A 16,189-nucleotide genomic window follows, 5' to 3' on the forward strand; every position below is an offset into this window, starting at 1 on the left:
TGTTGAATTATTTCTTCTTAATCAAAACAACCCAAGTGCAGTTTGATTAATATTACCTGGAATGCACAATAAAATGAGAATGAATAAAAATGAAGATATCTTTTTTTGCAAACTAACTCTTCAATTATAATCCAGAAATGATGTGCTAAGCTATTAACCTGATGTGTAGTGCTTGTATAGGCATGTTTTGTGCGGGATTGAACATGACAGCTTGGACTAGCAACAGCGAACAACATCAGCTCTGAATGTCGGGCCATATGAACAATGATGTGTTCACCCACTGATGTACATACTGAAGTGTATTTGTACAGTGATGCTATCACTTAGCTTGGGAGTGATCTTTAAATCTTTGAACTGACCTGAGGTGATTCGAATCAGTAAAGGGATTTGTGATTTCCACCTCTAGTGTTTACTTTGTGTCATGGTGCCCCTGCTGGCTCCACTGTCAACCAAACACACACACTGACCACCCAGAAGCATGAAGGATAAAGGAGCATTTCTGATGTATCCAATCCAATCATAAAATATTAATAACTGATTTGAAATTCACTTTTGCAGACTTTTATTATTTCAGCTGGACTTTAAACACAGACTGATTTGAATAGTCTCCACCGCATTACTTCATAATGATAATGTAATTTTGACAAAAATCAACACAGGCTTGACTTCCTCACCTGTGATGGATTACACATTACACTTAAACAAGTTTCCAGAATCTGATAATAGATTTCTACATAGTCAATGAATGGACAACAATGGCTGCCTGGAATGGTAGAAAAATACATTCAAATTTCTAAAACACAGCAACATGGTTTTCAAAATGGCTGTGATGTTCAGTATACATGAGTTGTATACTCATGTATACTGAACATACTGAACTGTATATTATGACATTTAATGCAGACAAACTTTATAGTTTTTGTGAATATTTAGAGAAGATGAAACTACAAAAATTGAGAAAAGCAATACATTTTAAACTGTAACTGTAAAGTGAGGAGCAGGAGATTCTTCAGCCTACAGCAACAGGTTTTCCATAGTGACAGGTCCACGGGCCTCTGGTGCATTACTGCACCTCCCCCCGGGTTGACTGGCCTCGTCAGTTCTGTAATTCACCATCAACGTTTGCCTGTCAGATATCTGTGTCATTAGGTGATAGGTTGTCCATAGTTCCTGGACACCGGCAGACTGCAACAATGTCAACAAAAGGCTGTTACTGCACACACTGTAATTCAGTCAGGACATGTTGTCCTCATAACCACTTGTCTCCGAGGACGACGAAACGCGAGGGCCACGTTTCATATTACCAGAATCAAGAGCTGTACATGGATAAAAACCAATCTCCCCCTACTGTGATGCCTGCATGGGCTTTATTTCATCTCAGAGAACTATTTTATCTTGCTTCCTGTTTTTATCTCTTCGTGAAACTGACACCTGCTCACACACACACACACACACACACACACATTGGCAGCAGATCCGAATGAAGTGCCTAAATATGGTGAACAAAAGGTCTGCAGGGGAGTGAAAGGAGAAGCGGAACAAAAAACAAATAAGTAATGAAATTATAACAATACAGAGAGAGGGGGAGATAGAGAGACAGAGAAAGAGAGAGAGAGAGTAGGGTTGCCACAATGGCGAGGAACAATCGTGCCGCGTCAATGGAAAAAGAGAGCGGGGGGGGGGGAGGGCTATCTGGACAATAGAGCCGGTGACAGGAGCACAATGGCTGCAGTGTTTTCAATTAGACATTATCTCATAGACAGAGTGGCAGGTCTCATTGTGCAAGGGGGCTATTTCAGGGTTGCCTTTGTGTGGGGCAGTGCCATACTCCCCCACCCCTCCTCGATCCTCAACTCCCTGAATCCCCCCCCCCCCCTCCTCGCCCCCGCAGAGGCCCTGTTATCTTGTGTGCGGCTGTGTGTGTTTGTGCATGTATGTGTGTGTCCGTGGACAGGCCTTTTATGTGGCTTGTTATTTGCTTTCCAACAGCGGAGGGCAAAGTGTAGCCGGCTACATGGGCCCGAGCTGCACAGAGATGGCGGGAGAGGGGAAACCAGGAGAAGGGAAGGTGATGGGTGTCGATTTGGCGGTGGGGGTATCTGACACATCCAGCTGACCTGTGATGTTCACACTCACCGTGGGCTCGTGTTTTTCCGACACTGATCCCAGCACCCTGCGTCATCCGGATGCTTTCTGTAAAATATCGTGCACATAACTATCAGCTCAATCAGGTCATTGTGGTCTTCGTATCTCTATAGGGCAATGTTTGCAAAAAGCAGCTCTCGATTTCGGCTTGACATGCTTCCGCTGCGTTGTTTTGCTGCATTCAGCGGATGAGGGTTCGGAAAAGAGGGTGTTGCAGTATGATCTCTTCTCAGAAATAATGCGAAGTTTGCTTATCGTACAGGAGCATCTGCAACATGTTGACACGCTCACAAAAGCGGTTGTTTCGACAAGTCTCATTCACCCACCCCCCTGCGGTTTGCTATTTGTCGGAGTATGTGCATGTTGTTTGCCACTTTGCCTTTTTTGCATGTTGGTAAATACACCTTGTTCTGTCTAAATGCACACATAAGCAGATCTACGCTATCACTGTGATATTGTGTCAGCTAAGCAGAATAATCTTATGAGGTTTTTCCACTGTTGGTGTTTATCTCAGAGTGTTGTCAGTCAGTCAGGGGCCCTCCCTCTGGTGTGCATGGTGCCTTTCATATTTGGCTGGATGTCATGGGTCACATGCAGGTGAAGAGGGTTGCTATAAAACTATACTAATAACTTAGAGCTATTTTGTTTTTCTATAAATGAGTTGCACTCTACAGCACTAAGCAACAACCATATACAACCTTAAGCTCATGATGTTTAGTTAGAAGAAATGTTTGGCCTCCATACATGTTTTCATAATTTCTTGTGGAAGAACACTAGATAAAAACACATGTAAGAGGGCATTATTTGCTGATTTTCAACACAGAGACTAAACCATTTGTAAAATGATTGTTCACCAATCAATGCTGCCATTAGCCACCCAGACTCATTGTAATTGCAATGTTTGGACTGTATTAAAAGCCAAGCTAGAACTATACCAGGTTCTTTTCATTTGTGCTTTTATAAGGAGCACGTAAAGTGGGACCTAAATGTATTTCAATCTTACTCTGCTTCTTTTTTTCTCTTTCTTTTGTTTTTTCTAACTATGTTTAATTTTGTGAGTATTGTGTCATTTTGGTAACCAGCATTGTTTGATTAGGATGGGAGTCTGTCATTGTTTTTATGAATAAATGAATTAAACTATTTAACCTCATACTGTCTTGTTTGGTAACAAGTTCAGGTCACATCAGTCCATCATAATAGATCCTGCTGACATTTTAGCATCCACATTTGACTCAGAATCACAATATTCAAACAGTAAATAGAGAAATGTATTTAATGATTTTTTTGTCATGTCAAGATTTACTCTTGAAACCAGATGAAAAATCTATCAGGAAAAAATGACTTATTATTGAATGGAGAGGTGATAAATGATTTATTTTCACTGAAAACCACTAAATATGTTAATTACATCAGATAAACTCTTTAAAGTCTGTTAATCACTCTGAAATCCCATGAAAAGCCACTTAAGATGCAACAAAAGGACAAAGATTTCAATACACAAATACTAATACCAATAGTTCTGTAAGTGATCATTTTTAGTTTTACATTAATATTAATAATTTGGGCATTTTACCTTTCACGTTGACAGCATACAATTTTGTTTTTGATGAATAAGACAAAAAATATTAATAAATTGGAAAAGTATAAATAAAGTGGAAAAGTAAGAGTTTATGGTGTATTTGCATTTTATTTCTGCATTAATGATTATCCATAATTATCCAGAAAAAAGAGAGAAATACCTGAATATTTATTTAATTCTCAAAAAACAAGACTGTTAATTGTTGACAAAAAAAGAACAATAATACAATACAAATGAATTAGGATGGTACGACAGGAATAAAACAGGGAAACGTCAATGTGATTGTTGTGGTTTTTATAAAGAAATACCACAGATTATCCTAAAAATACCATCAAGAATGATAAGGTCAAACCCAAACGTACCACTTATAAGCACAGTAGTTTGTATACTTCCTGGTAGTGTTATAGGAAAATTACTTTTTAGTATTTTACATTTAATTTACTTTTTTTTTTTAAAACTTTCATCATTTAGTCAAAATAAATGCCTTTGACCAGCCTGTATCTGTTTTTGGAGTAAAAATGTTCAGATATTGATCTGACTAAAGTTATTTACCAGTAATTATGACAAAGTGTGACCGCTGCAGCTGGAAACAGTGACCCAAAACCTCCCCGTAGTGCTGGCTTTAGGCCTACTTCTCTCTTCCGTCCAGTGTTTCTCATGTCTATTTCCGTGCTCTGAACCAGTTCTCTGACCCAACAAACTCAAGCGTGTCTTTATAAGGGTCATTATTTGGGGGGATGACAAGTCTTTCTCAGTGGTTTCCAGTCATCACAGCCAATGAAGGGTGTGCAGCGCAGAGCAGCTCAATGATGATCTACTGTACTCTGTAACAGCTGTATGCCGGATATTGCAATAAGGTTTTCCACGTTACGATATTACAGCACACTAAAACTTTAGACAGTCCTGACAACACTTTTGAACAAGTTCCCGATCCCAGATTTCATAAAGTCATAGAGGTTCAAATCATGGATGACTACAGGCTTCCCAACTTTTATTTCGGTGGAATATCTGAAAAGTTTTTGTTGTTGGCACAGTCCATTATTTCAACATCTATTTAATATTGTAATATTTGCTGGATATCACCCCGGATATGCCTGTTTTGAGTTGAATAGTGTGTGTATAGCAGTGTGTGAGGAGCAGAGTGAAATGCCAGGTAGTGCTGTGCAGTCAGCAGCCCTCAGATAGAGCAGATATCTATCTAATGGCTGAGTGGAGATGGCAGCCGAGTGGCCTGATTCCAATCTATGCCATCAGGGTCTCACAACCCCATAAGAGGGGTAAACTGGCACACAGGAAGACAGCGTGGGTGATTGACTTCAGTTGAGGTCGGGGTTGTTATGACATGTTGCATGTAGATTACGTTGAGCTGCTGATACACAACAAGCCTCTAGCAACTGCCACTGCGGCCACAAAGGCATGTGGTGGTGTGCATATAAAAAAGAAAAACACATACATTCACATATTTGCTCTAAAACATATTTTCTGTTGTCATATAACACAGTGATATTTCTGGTGAATTGTCAGACAATCAAACAAATTATAAATCAAACACAAGCATAAATAAACTAATATCAGAAAAACGATGTTCAGTTCTACATCATGCATTAAACTTTAGAGATGTCTTGTCTTGAACTCTTATACTACATATATATGTAATATCTATTATGTATAATATTTATTATAAATATTTAGTAAAAGTAAAAGGACAAATCAACACAAATGGTCCACCATGAAAACCAAAAAAGATGCATCAAGATCAACTGAGAATCATTCAAATTTAACTGTTAAATGACTAGAGATCAATAGCCCTAATTTATCGTCTTCATTTTGTACACCAACCTGTAACTCCTCTATCATTACTCTTTTCATTCATACATTTCTACTCCTTTATATCTATTTATAATCTCCTTTTATCTGCTGTATCCTATTATTTGCTGTTGCAACGGCTCGATATCCTCAAGGGAATCATTAAAGTTTCATTCTCTAAACAACCTGGCACACTACTATGGAAACTTCATGAGCACAAATAGAGGTTGAGGCTGTATAATGCACAGCCTGCAAGGATACAAACAGCAGCTAACAGTGGCTGAAGGTACTGTAGCATGGCCCAGCTCGGTCACGTGTAGAACAAACAGAGCAGGCTGGCACTGCTCAGCAAGGCTTGGCCGGCTTCATCAACATAGACAAAGGTACACGACCTGAAAGGCAGGAGGGAGAATAAAGCTATGAGATTGTAAAGCTGGCACTGTACCTCCTGCTAAAACAAAAATTGTGTGGTTTGTATGGGCAAAATGGCGTGTTTGTTGGGAAATGAAAGCACTATTGGATTTGGTTTCTGCAGTGTGAACAAGTTTGCAGAGTGAACAAGTGGAGTTCTTATGAGCTTCCATCATCTAGATTTGGTCTTGAATAACACAACTGGTTGTTAGGCCTCAACTTATTCAGGAATTATTCCTCTTGTGCCCATGCTGCTGTGCAGTGTAAACTAACTCTACAGTAAGAGTGTACATAAGTCATGAAAATTGTAGTTTGACAAAATACTCTCAACTCAAGGTGCACTTACTTGCTTTTTTGACAACAGAGCAAATTCCATCCGCTGATAATGACTGTGAGATGTGGTTGAAGTCTCAGGAAAAAGCTAGTAAGTGGAGATTGTTTTGTGAGAGAATAGGTAGTTTTTACAAGGTGATATACAGTGTTTGATTTTTTATATGTTTGATCTTGGATGGTTATTGCACCTTTGCTGTATGCATGGGTTTGTTGTTTTCCTGTCATTTAGGGAAACAGCGTTACAGTGTGTTCAGACAGACCATGAAGCAAATTTTCATCTTGCATCAGTTTGATCACTAGACCATTAGTGTTTATTCACCCCAAACAGCCAAAATACCAACTGTACAAAATGGTAGCTGTAAGCTAACTAGCAATGGACGCACCAACCATGTCTGTTGTAGTGTGCCTGTGTGTTTGTGTACAGTTTAACCTCTGACTGAACTCAGAACTTACCAGAAACTCTGATTCTTTCAGTTATTTTCCTTCATATCATTCCTGGGATACATGCAATTTTTCTGCTCAAGTTGAAACATTATTCATTGACTTTATGTGTAATTGGGAATGCTAGCTTACTGGAAACACTGAGCAGTGCACACTTGGGCTAACGATAGCTACTTTAGTTAAATTGTGCTAACAGGGCAGGTATCATAATGAAAATATGAAAAGATTGTGACAATAGACAAGAGTCCTGGAGCCAGGGAGAGCATCATGTGAGCCATCTGTCAATCACAGCTATCAATCAACACCCACACTGCAGACATCAAAGCTGCTATAAGTCTTATCTTATTTATGGAGCAATCATTTCCTAAATGACCACCAGCACACTTATTAGAGGAACTGAATTTAGTGATTGAGCCCATAATGACTCATTGAAAAAAATACTGACTCAGTATTATTGACTTAGAGAAGTTGATGCTTTTTGAATGGGAGTCAATTGTCAGGGATTTTTTGGAGCCAGCATCGAGCCATGGCAGTTGCTGCTTGGTTAGACATGATGATTTTACAGAGAGGATACAAAGTATAAGATAAAACAAAAAAGTGTTGGTTTAAAATTGGTTTTATTGGTAAGTTCCCACTCATAATCTCGTATCGTATCTGGGTTCATGCGTAGTTGTTAATTTGCAAAAATTCTTAATTAATTAGACTCGACACATTAGCATATTGGAATATTTCTTACAGTGTTTTTAAGTACAAATCTAACATGCTAATATGTAGTTTGACAGACAAATCTAAGCACTGAAAACTAAGAATATTTTTATTTGCCAAAAATTGGTTGAGTCTAATTTATTAAGATTTTTTGCAAATTAACAACTACATATGAACCCAAAATATAATGAGTTTGAATTTACCAACTAAACCAACTTGCACCAGAATTTCTGTAAAAAGTCTTAAACAACAATCATTGAATACATGCAAATTACTCTGAAAATGTCATTGAAATTAGAGGACCTGTGAAATAAAGCAAAAACTTGCCTGTTACATGTCTTTGTAGTCAGTGCAGCAACACTATACCTAGAAATTATGATTATATACTCCTAATTTGCAACAGCTAATTAAGATTAAGTTGAATTAAGGTCTGGTGAGTTGCAACATATTCATTATGTTTAGGCATTAACAGCACTCACAGGAAAAATGGGGGTCTTGGTTTAACATTGAAGCACTTTAGAAATATTTAACTGAAACCACAATCTTTCACCAAAGTGCTTTCACTGCCTGGACCTATAACCACATGGGGGTTTCAGGATGCGAACCCTGGTCCCTGGTGTCAAAGTTCTGAACTTTGTACAACCACCATATACCCTGACCTCTTCCTTATAACATAACATTAATGTAGTGCTTCCTTAACACAAAAAAACATGAGTGTGTGTGTTCATATGCGTGTGTGTCTTGCATTAAAGGAGATATCTACATGGACATCACTGATCAGGCTGTTAGTGGCAATTATGTGACCTTTGCTAATCATAGTTGTAATGATACGGCTGCAGTAAATCTGAAGTAGAAAGAATTTGCAGGTTTTTAAAGCACTAGCTAATAAATGACTTCATCCAAACTTTGTAGACAATGTCTCTTACATTGTCAGGTTACATTTTCCATTTACCAGTTCACAGACTCCAAATGTTTCTGGACCAAAAGGCTGTGGCCATGACTTTGTCTGTAGTAAATTTCACACCATTTTTAACCAGACACAATAAAATGTACTCTTCAGCAGCCCACAAACCCGCCTAATGTCTTCTATTCCAGTTGTAGCAGGATGAAACAGATGAGTTAGATCTTTGGAGATTCTCCAAGCAAATGGAAGAGTGATAAGTATTCATGGTTCCTTTAATCACTGAAGAGCTGAGCATGCTTCAGACCATCAGAATCAGAGATTGCATCTTTTTCATGTTTATCTGAAGTTAGATCCAGCTACAGTATGTAAGTTCCAACAAGTCCTCAAAATTAAACAATGTTACAGTAAAGGTTTGGTTAGGTTTGGGCCCAAACATGACTTGGTTAGGTTTAGGGAAACATCATGGTTTGGGTTAAAATGAGAATGTTGTTGGGGTTTGGGGACCTTCGTCGTCACGGTTACAATAACGGTTGACTCACAGTTTGAAATGTTAGACGAACAGTGGCCATGTTTTGCCGACACATCCATCCCCTCCTACTTCCTCCACGTCCGTCATAATTCTTATGGCCGCTAAAGTCCCAAACATAAACATACAGTATGTTGTCTTGGGGCACTCAATGTAATGACTGATTGTTCTTCTTGGGAGGACAGTCTTTTGAGTTCAGTTATCATAAGGATAGGTCGATAGTGTTCTGTCACACCAGAGAGTAGCACAGCAAAATTCATTCACATCTCCCCACAAAATTGGTGGTGCTATGAGCTTGGAGATGTAGTGACTACTTGCATGATGGCTACCATGGCTTGTGGACTGATTCATCAGTGGCCAACCTGAAGAGGGAGGCTCTATTGATGTTGTTTATCATCTGACAGTACATAATAATTTTATATTAATAATATGTAATTGGATGGTGCACACAGCAAAGTTAACAAAGTTGAACTCAATATGAAAGCACCACATGGTTTAAAAAATCCAGATTGTGACAATTCCACTGAATTGATTTCAATCAGAAACTTTGTTATAATTTCTAGCATGACTGAACCTCTATAGCAGAGATGACTGCATGTAAGGCTCTGTTTGGTGTTGGCATACAGGACATGGTGACTGCCTTCTGATATTTTCATATGCACATCTGCAGTGCAGTCAGAAATAAGGAGGAATACATTGTCAGTAGATGTGACTGGCAACCGTGGCTTAATTTGTGACTAATGAAATCCCCTCTTCCCCAGTGCACTGTGTGACAGTTGCACTGTCAAGTTCACCAGGAAACAGTATGCAGTATAGGTGCAGAATCATCACAAGCAAATATATGTACCCTTAAAATAAAATTTCTTGTAAAGAAAACTCCCTGGTAACAATGCTGCTCTAGTTTTGAATGATCTATTTGTCAATGTAGAAAACATGCTTAATAGATGCGGCCTCCTCCACAGTTCCCATCACATCATGGTGCAAAAACTGACAGCTCTGTGCTGGATTACAATCATTCACACCGCAGTCTTGTGTGTGCAGTTGAAATGAAAAATGCTGTTAATTTTATTTTCTTGCTTGCTTGCTTCAGGTGGCCAACTCATCATCAACAAAAAGTTCAGTTTTTGAATAGGAACTGCTCATGTGTGCATAACAGCAAAGCCCCAAAACACAGTACAAACATGGTGTGAGCACACAGGCAGTTCAAATGCAAATCCTGGTAAGAAATGACATGAAAATTGCACTTCACAGCTTGATTGTTACTGGAACTGCACCTCTGCCCCCACACTGGCACTGTTATAAGTTCACTCTTTCACCTAAACACCAAACAGATGCCAGATAATAATAAACCCGTGTAGGAAAACACCACTTTACTGCCTCAAAATCCCATCTTGCATCATGAGCCGTAATGAGAGATAGAACCCATAGTGTTTCTGTCCTCCTAACATTTATCTAGAGTGATGTGATTGATATTTTATCCAAAATAAATGGTCCTAATTCTTTTTTTTCCTCTTCATATTTGAGAAAAGGCCATATCCTGATCATGACAAGGAGCTGACGTTTGAAATGCAGCTGTAATATCTACCAACATGTGCAAATCAGTGGGATGGACACATATGAATACTGATTGTTTTGTAATTATTCATATGCTATTGTGTGGAGTGTACAACTTTCTTATTGCCTTTGTTTTTTTTTACCAGTGTTAAAGTGCCTTTTCTAATAAAGTCAGCTGAAGTATTGCAGACATTTTTAATATGAGCACAACCAACATCACAGTAATATTACTGCACAAACAGAATATAAATTACCATTAAAATACAGAAGAATATGAATCAGATAAAAATATACTTACAATTCTTAACGCTAACATACTGTAAGATGTCCTCATTCTCAACACTTCTCAGCATTAAGGTAGTGAAGTAGAGGTCATAACTACATGTCCAGACTGTGATCTGAAAATAGACACATATGGCATGTTGCAAACTGTTTTTGCTGCAAATGTTTTGCCATGAATGCAGTGAATAAATCGAGGCTAACAAACTTCAAGGTTGGTTAGCATAGATATTTAGATATATTATTGGCATAGATATGTTTTATTTTCATTCTATTTATTTAAATTGAAGCATTTATTTACGCTTTTACATTCATTCATACTTTGTTCAACTGCCATGGGAGGGTCTGACATCTGGACCACCTGTATTCATACAGCTGTGCTATAGGAACTGGCCATCTGGCACAGATAGAATAATACAATAATAATATATGTTATTTCTATAGGACTTTTCACAACACAGTTTTAAAGTGAGCTACAAATGACAGATGAAAGCTAACATTAAAGCATAGTAAACAAAACTAAGATGCTGAAATAATAACAGAATCACCTAAAAGTTAATTGTAAAAGTGAGTTTTTAAAAGAGATTTAAAATAGGAAGTTATTTTTGTACATCTAAAAGAAGTCTTTGAAGTGACAGGTGCAACCATGCTCTCATTTTCTCATGTTATCTGAATGGTAACTGAAATTTATTTTTTATTGTTTGGCTAATTCTTATTGTTCGGAAAAAGATTCCTCCTCTTCACACTGAATTTGAAGTGATCTTGTCCTAGTGCAACAAGCATAGAAGAGATGGGACAAAAAACCCCACAGTCCTTGTTCCATGTGTACCTGCCTTCTACAGTTCCACCGAGATATGAAGCTTCAGCAGTCTCACATAGACAAATCAACTGGGTTCATAGGTGGTGGCGGGGTGGGGCAAAATGGAGCTATAACCCCACCAAAAATTACAATAAGGAATCTCCAGACATTTGACAAACAGAACCATGTCTGATTTCCTCTTTTCTTCACTTGATCTGTTCCAATAACGCTCCAATGTCCATAGCAACTTTCTATGTACTGGAACCACCTGGACGAGTTCATGTTGTTCATCTCACATCGAGTGTTACTCATCAAAATGCATTGTGTGTAACCTTAATGTCTAACAAACACATTGAATGCATTTCAGAAAACATGTGCAAAACCCATTTTAAAAGTATTTTAATTGTATTTACATTGTTTACATCCATGTTTACTAGATTTCAGTCCTCTTCCCGGCGTGTTTCTGCAGTCTTGGCGCATTATAGCCACCTGTAGATCATTGGTGTAGTGTGAAACCATTGGCAGGACTGTGTATCACGTCACCCCTGTAGACACATCCTTGGGACCCACTCCCAAAAAAACTGTACAGGGTACCTTTAAGTTCACTGCTGGTCAGTTTGTTTTGGTACACTAGCTGTGTGACCAAAATGACTGGGTATCTTACAGAATTAGTCACTATAGTTTGAAATTCCTCTCTGTGTTACTACACCTGCACTGCAGCTCAGCAAGAAAAGAGTGCCAGAGAGCACACAGAGGGAATTTTGCAGTAAAAAGAAAGCTTCTTTTTTGTGGATTTCATCCCCCATCTCCTTCTGGAGACCCAGAGGCAAGAGATCGCTTCAGGGCCAGTATGGACAGGAGGAATAACTTTTAATGTAGACACAGGAGTATTGTATTAAAATAGAATTGGAAAAAGTGCAAACCTAGTGTTTGAAGGATAGGTTCACAGTTCAAGTCTGAATTAAAACATAAGTCAGGAGCCCAAATGAACATTGAAACATATTTTTCTTCTACTGACCATTAGAAGATCCCTTCATAATGGGACAAAATCCACATTCCTTTTATGCAAAAACGTATTTAAAATTTTTATTTGAAGATGATATGAGACTTAAGTCATCTAAATTAGTTAAATGAAGTCAATATCTTTCAAAGTTACAGTCCTTTTAGTGCTGAATTCCCTCTTTTTGTTACAATCCTTCCACTGCAGCTGAACAGGAAAACACTGTCTGTCAAGACACAATGAAATATTTTTTTACTAAAAAGACTGTAACTGTGGAAGATATCCACTTTATTTGACTAACTCAGAGTGCTGAAGCCTCATATTATCTTCAGATTTTAAATACATTCTTTCTTAAAACAAGGGCTGTGGATTTTCTCTCCCATCACTGCATTGAAAGCACATTTGGAGGCGATCTTCTAGTGGTCAGTATGAACAGGACGAATGATTACAGCAAGGATTCACAGTTCATATGGGCACCTGACTGATGTTTTAAGAAAGACTGAACCTGTCCTTTAAGTTAAGTTAAATACTTTGTTACATCCTGTAGGCATTGACTACAGAACTAGTAAAAGTTCATATTTTACCATGAAAAAGTCATCACACAGAGCTTTATATAAGAGGAAGGCTACACAGCTACACACAGCAGAACATAACTGTGGCAGATAGAAGTTAAGCCTATGTGAATGAAAAACATAATCAAAAATAATAATCAAAACACTGTGTTGCTGCTGGCGGGCTGAAGGTAGTCATTTAGCAAGATGGTTTCTCTCCATTGTTCAGATGCATTGTCAGATGCACAATAGTGCATGTTTTTGAGAATAGGTGACACAAACCACACAACTATGTTTCAGATTGCAAAACAGTAAATGCCCACTCTAAATGTTATTGTGTTCTGAAACTCGTCATACCATTAACAAAATCACATAACAATGTCTAAAAAAAAAAAAAAAAAAAACTATTCACAATCATGTAGTGGTGACTCACACTGAAAATGAAAACAAAATTTGATATTAAAAATATTTGAGACATTCAGAGGGTGGCACGGTGATAACCTGGTGATAGCTGGAGCCTGAGCATGATAAGTGGATGGAAGGACAGTTAAAAGATGTTTACTTCTCCATATCTGCCCTGGTTACATGACAGTTGTGTATGCACAATTGTTGCCCTGATTTCATTTGATCTTTTCTTTGAAGGCCTCCTACAGTGCTTCCACCTCACATTCACACACTTCTGTGTCTCACAGCTGCATTTCCTACTCACTCCGCTTCCTTTTTTTTTTTTTTTTTTTTGTTTACCATACTACAGTTTTTCTCCTTTGTTCAGATGCATTGTTGCAAACAAAAGGCCCACTTTTGAGGAAAGGTGGCAGAAACAACAAGACTGTGTTTCAGTTTGCAAAACAGCATATGTATGCTCAAAAGTGTGTTGTGTTTTCAAAACTCTTCATTCAGTCGGTGTACACCTGCAGTCATACAGAGAGAAAGAAAACTGACAAAAATCAGTAAAATCCTTCAGGCAGTTTGTTTACTCCTTGTTTAGCTGTCATTTACATCAGACCAGGTCACACCTACTGTGACATTCTCACATCAGATAAAACACCTGCTGTGATGTCATCACAGGTGGAGTTCATGGCCTCCTTCTTATTTTGAAAAGTAGATGAAACTACAGTCTAAAGGAACATAACTGTAATATGACACTGTAACAAAGTTGGATAACTGTTTCACTTCCACACATCTCTGCACCTCACAGCTGCATATTTCCCCTTTTTTTTTGTTTCCATTTAATGCCAAATACCATCAAGTGAAATCTGCACTTGGTGCCTGGACTTGTTAAATATTTTGCAAATCATGTTTTCAAAGCCTCCATTTACACTTGTAATTCAAGACACTTTCAGTTACATTTAGCCACGTATGCATCTCTATTGGCCAGATCACAAATCTGATTCTTGGTTTCTTGATGATCTGTCTTGGTTTTCCTGGGCTACATGCAAAAAAAGGGTCTGTTCTCCTCTGATATGATTATTATACAGTGACGAATCCTCAATTTTGGACTCTCTGGTTCTCTCCGATCCCTCAAAGATCAGCACCGCCAAGGTGCTTTACGAAAGCACCAACAAAAAGACTTTGCCTCTGAAAACAAATCCACTGAACAACGCAGCAATTCCATTCAAGTGAATAATTTCAGTCTGAAATTTCACTGTTATGCTGTAAATGCTGATGCGTTCCGACTCTTAGACTCCAGTTTCCAATAGTGAATCTGGACAATTAAGAAAATCTGTAAATCAATTCACTTTTGGATTTTGGATCGATGTCAGCAGCTATGGTGTGGTGTTTTATTCCTGATTGCAACAACGAAGCACTCTGAATTTGCCAAAGCTCTTGAGTTTTTTCTTACTGGCTTCCTCTCCTTAGCACAGTCGCTGAGGCACATGGGTACTGTAGTATTTACAGTAATTTGCTATACTTAGCTGACAGAAATAGTATGATTTCTCAGCACCAAAGTTAACGTTTTTTATATCTGGTTGCCCAAAAATAAGTCTATTAAACTATATCATGTCTCTATGTTGAGGACCATTGAGATTATAATTGAAAGAAAACTCTTGAATTACAGGGAAAGTATAGTCATTAATTTGTGGCTCCACATCAGTAGAAGTTGACATGCTGAAAATTTTTCAGTAATATCACTTAACACGCCATCATTAGCACCTTTCAACTGCTCAGAGTGAGTTTTGAGACCCTTTTAATGCATGCGGACAGCAGGTAGAAGACTTTTGTTAACAGAAAACAACTCCATCTTCTGTTCATGTGGAGATGCTTTGGCTGCACTGCCTGATGGGATGGGCTTGGAGGACTTGGGGTGAACCAGATTACATCTAACTGTCTTTATGAACCTCTGTGTGGAGGCAATTACCACTAACAGCCACATGTGTTGCCAAACTGCAGATTTAAGGTAGTCAGGGTTGTAGTCAGTAGAGCAGGTTTGAATTAAATGTATCACTGTGTAGGAACCAGCTGAACAAGCAGAATTGTTGAGTTGATACATCAGCTGCAGTTACATGGACACTTTTTTTCATTCTGATTGAAGATTTCAGGTCAACTGTTTCCATGGGATGTGATGTAATATGTTCTGGTCTTTATATGTGCTGACGTATTTCATTGGAACAGCTGTGTGACAGGTGCAAAAGTGATGAATACATCATGCATTTGTCTTCCTCTGCGGCTACTTTTCACTACCAACCCATTCAGCGATATCAAGGTGTCTAGGTGTCTAATAATGTTTAGTTCTTTTTTAGAAACGTACAACCAGAAATTTGGTTTGGGTCTGTCTATATGGAGCATTTTTATTCTGTTTGGGCTTTTAAACCGATGATAATTGGAATATTAGAGTCCCTGTAAACATAGCTATTGATTTATCTTGTCAGAGGGTTTAGAGAGGTGGATTTAGTTTTAGAATTTCAGACTGTCAGTCATTCTCAGAAATTTCTGAAGCCTCAACATCACAACTCAGAGACAGCATCTAGCTTTACAGATGGCATGAACTAAGCGTTTACATGTATAGCAGCACATGTAAGTGTGTCTACACATGTGTGTGTGAGAGACTGAAAAGATGAACCGAAGGGAAAAAACGGACATTAGTTTGAATGCAGAAGAAAAGAGAAAAGCTGGGGAAAAAGGGGAAAGGTTAAAAGAGAAAAAGAGAGATGGAGA

Source organism: Thunnus thynnus, chromosome 4 (genome assembly GCF_963924715.1).
Source record: "Thunnus thynnus chromosome 4, fThuThy2.1, whole genome shotgun sequence".
NCBI lineage: Eukaryota > Metazoa > Chordata > Actinopteri > Scombriformes > Scombridae > Thunnus > Thunnus thynnus.